This window comes from Hippopotamus amphibius, chromosome 1, assembly GCF_030028045.1.
Source record: "Hippopotamus amphibius kiboko isolate mHipAmp2 chromosome 1, mHipAmp2.hap2, whole genome shotgun sequence".
NCBI classification, from domain to species: Eukaryota; Metazoa; Chordata; class Mammalia; order Artiodactyla; family Hippopotamidae; genus Hippopotamus; species Hippopotamus amphibius.
In genome coordinates, this window is record NC_080186.1 from 127,272,012 (window position 1) to 127,276,662 (window position 4,651).

A 4,651-nucleotide genomic window follows, 5' to 3' on the forward strand; every position below is an offset into this window, starting at 1 on the left:
AGAGATCAGTTGTATTTCTTTACACTAGCAATGAAATATCAGAAGGGAAATTAAAAAAAAATATATCCCCTTTAAAATTGCATCAAAAAATACTTAGGAATAAACCTGACCAAGGAGGTGAAAGACTTATATGCTGAGAACTATAAAACATTGATAAAGGAAACTGAAGATGATACAAAGACATGGAAAGATACCCCATGCTTTTGGATGGGAAGAATTAATATTGTTAAAATGACCATACTACCCAAAGCAATTCACAGATTTAATGCGATCCCTATCAAATTACCGATGACATTTTTCACAGAACTAGGACAAATAATTCCAAAATTTATATGGAACCATAAAAGACCCAGAATTCCCAAAGTAATCCTGAGGAAAAAGAACAAAGCTGGGGGCATAACCCACCCAGACTTCAGACTACAAAACTACAGTAAACAAAACATGGTATTGGCACAAAAATAGACATATGGATCAATTGAACAGAACAGAGAGCCCAGAAATAAACCCACTCACCTATGGCCAATTAATCTTTGACAAAACACATGAGAATATACAATGGAGAAAAGAGAGTCCCTTTAGCAAGTGGTGTTGGGAAAATCACGCAGCGCATATAAGTCAAAGAAGTTAGAACACTCCCTCACACCATACACAAAAATAAACCCAAAATGACTTAAAGACTTAAATATAAGACATGACACCATAAAACTCCTAGATGAGAACATAGGCAAAACATTCTCTGACATAAAACATTGCTTACCAATGTTTCCTTAGGTCAGTCTCCCAAAGCAATAGAAATAGAAGCAAAAATAAACAAATGGGACCTAATCAAGTTTATAAGCTTTTATACAGCAAAGGAAACCATAAACAAAATGAAAAGACAACCTACTGCCTGGAAGAAAATATTTGCAAACAATGTGATCAACAAGGGCTTAATTTCCAAAATATACAAACAGCTCATACAACTCAATTACAAAACAAACAAACAAACAGCCCAATCAAAAAATGGGCAGGGGAATTCCTGGCAGCCCAGTGATTAAGACTCCATGCTTCCACTGCAGAGGTCACAGATTCAATCCCTGGTTGGAGAACAAAGATCTCGCATGCTACATGGCATGGCCAAAAATATACTTTTTTAAAAATGGGCAGAAGACCTAAATAGATATTTCTCCAAAGAAGACATATAGATGGCTAATAAGCACACGAAGAGATGCTCAACATCACCCACTATTAGAAAAAGGCAAATCAAAAGTACAGTGAGGTATCACCTCACACTGGTCAGAATGACCATCATCAAAAAGCCTACAAATAATAAATGCTGGAGAGGGTTTGCAGAAAAGGGAAGCCTCCTGCACTGTTGGTGGGAATATAAATTGGTGCAGCCACTATGGTAAACAATATGAAGATTCCTTAAAAAACTAGAAGTAGAGTTGCCATATGATCCAGCAATCCCACTCCTGGGCACATATCCGGAGAAAACTCTAATTCAAAAAGATACATGCACCCCAATGTTCATAGCAGCACTATTTATAATAGCCAAGACATGGAAGCAACCAAATGTCCATCAACAGATGAATGGAATACTACTCAGCCATAAAAAAGAATGAAATAATGCCATTTGCAGCAACATGGATGGACCTAGAGATTATCATACTAAATGAAGCAAGTCAGAAAGAGAAAAAAACAAATACCATATAATATCACTTGTATGTGGAATCTAAAATATGATACAAATGAACTTAGTTATAAAACAGAAACAGATTTACAGACATAGAAAACAAATTTATGGTTACCAAAGGGGGAAGGGGCTGGGATAGGGGAAAATTAGGAGTTTGGGATTTGCAGACACAAACTATTATATATCAAATAGATAAACAACAAAGTCCTATTGTATAGCACAGGGACCTATATTCAATATCCTGTAATAAACCATAATGGAAAAGAATATGAAAAAGAATTTATACATATATAACTGAACCACTATGCTCTACAGCAGAAACTAACACAACATTGTAAATCAACTATACTTCAATTAAAAAAATTTTTAAAGGACTGAGCCACAAGGTGGTGAGGATGGGGCACCTCAGGAGGGGGGAGCTTAAGGACCAATCATTTCAAAGGAAGAGTTTATGAACTGACTGTAGTGTGAAGCCAAGGAGAGGAACACATTGACGATGTCCTGAGGTTTGGAGCTCAACTGAATAAAAAATAAGGAAATTGAAAGGTAGAATCTGGTTTCAGATGATCAAAGCTCATCAAACCTCAAATATCCAGAGAGATCTGGAAATTTGTTACTACTGAATCTTCCTAGAAAAACGCATAGGTTTTCAATGAGAAATTAACATATTACTTGTATAACTTTTAAGAAATCAATAAGGGCTTCCCTGGTTGCGCGGTGGTTAAGAATCTGCCTGCCAATGCTGGGGACACGGGTTTGATCCCTGGGCGGGGAAGATCCCACATGTCTCGGAGCAACTAAGCCCGTGCACTACAACTACTGAAGCCTGAGCAGCTAGAGCCCGTGCTCCGCAACAAGAGGATCCACTGCAATGAGAAACCACCGCATCGCCGTAAAGAGTAGCCCCTGCTCACCACAACTAGAGAAAGCCAATGTGCAGCAATGAAGACCCAATGCAGCCAAAAATAATTAAAAAATAAATAATAAAATAAATCTAAAAAAAATCAATAAAATATGGCATTTGAATCCTAGTCTCAATTCTATTCCAAACTCTTTGTATCGCAACAGGAATGAGCACATCACTCCTTGAGCCTATGATTCAAACACTCTGTCCATTTATTAAATATGGAAAGAAAACCCACTATCTATCCATGCTACTGGGATAGCAGAAAGGCGAATGTAACCATACCTCTTAGGAACAATCGGTACTCAGAAGAAGTGAAATGAGAACTAAATACAGCAGCCAATTTTAAATCATCCTAATTCCCCTATCTTCCTTACTTTTTTAAAGCAACCCTGTGTGTGTGTGTATGTGTAAAATACACATAACATACAATTGGCCATTTTCAAGAATACAGCTGAGTGTCATTAATTACATTCACATTGTTGGGGAATCATCACCTGCTTCCAAAACTTTCTCATCACCCCAAACAGAAACTCTGTAACCATTAAGCCATAGCTCTCCATTTCCTCTCCCTACCCCACTCCCAGGCCCTGGAAACCTCTAACCTACTTTTTGTCTCCATGACTTTGCCTTTTCTAGATATTTTGTGTAAGTGGAATCACACAATATTTGTCCTTTTGTGTCTGGCTTCTATCACTTAGCATAATGTTTCTAAGGTTCATCCATTTGGAAGCATGTATCAGAACTTTATTCCTTTTACGGCTAATATTCCATTGTATGGACAGATCACATCTGTTGAGAGACGCTTGGGTTGTTTCCACCTTTTGGCTATTGTGAATAGTGCCACTATGAACAGTCATGTGCAGGTGTCTGTTTGGGGCCTCATTTTCTTTTGGGTATATACTTAGGAGTGGAATTGCTGGGTCATGTGGTAATTCCATATGTAGCTTTTTGAGAAATCTCTTCTTCACTTGTTTGCAGTTACTGGAAAAACTATGTAATTCCATTTCACTTTATGTTGTATATAAAGTTACATTCAGTCCTTTTTGTGGAACAGAATGTGAACCTCTGGGCTCATTGGCATGAAAAGAGGTAGGTAGACTTTCTATATCATAGGTGTCTTGTTTAATCCTCAGAACTTTGAGAGATACTATTATCTCACGTAGAAAGGAGGAAACTTGAGGAGCAGATGTTTAATAGTCTAGTTGGATAAATGCCTAAATCACTGAATCTCAAAGGTCCATCCTCTTTTGTAGTCCAGGATAGTATTTAACCAAAAATGAGGCTGGAACCAACAGAGGAAAAGAATAGAATTAAAATGCAAAGTTCTCTCTGAATTAGAAGAAAAACTGTCACAGATGAGTCATTGATTTGCATGTGAGAAGCATATCATGTTTTTTATGTTTTTTTTTGTTTTTTTTTTTGACATGGACCATTTTTAAAGTCTTTATTGAATTTGTTACAATATTCCTTCTGTTTTATGTTTTGGTTTTTTTGGGTGCGAGGCATGTGGGATCCCAGCTCCCTGACCAGGGATCGAACCTGCACCCCTTGCACTGAAAGGCAAAGTCCCAACCACTGGACTGCCAGGAAAGTCCCAAAAGCATATCATCTCTCAAGATGGTGGCTGTCATTTTTTGAAGACATCAGAGGAATAACTAAGATATTTTTTCAAGCAAAAACGCTGTGATTTGCCATGGGTGGGACTGTGTATAAATAGAGAGCAGAACCAAGCCAGTTCACTTCTCTCTGTTCCTCTGTCTGGGATTCCTGGGGAACAGAATTGTAATTAACATAGGGATGGTACTTAATCAAAAACAAGCTCCGCTCCCGATACCACTTAAAGTAACCTCGGCTGACTTCTCTGGAGAGGTAGAGAGCTGGCCATAGGATGTTTTTAGAAGGTGTTCTGTATAGCTTTCAGGAAAGGTGAGTCAAATGGATGACTCAAGCACACAAGGGCAGCCGGTCTTTAAGAGGCTCTGAGCTCCATGCTCATTAATGAGTTGTACCCACGTCTCCCTTCCCATCAGTCTGGATAGCAGCTGGGGTGAAAATCCTACCGACCACCC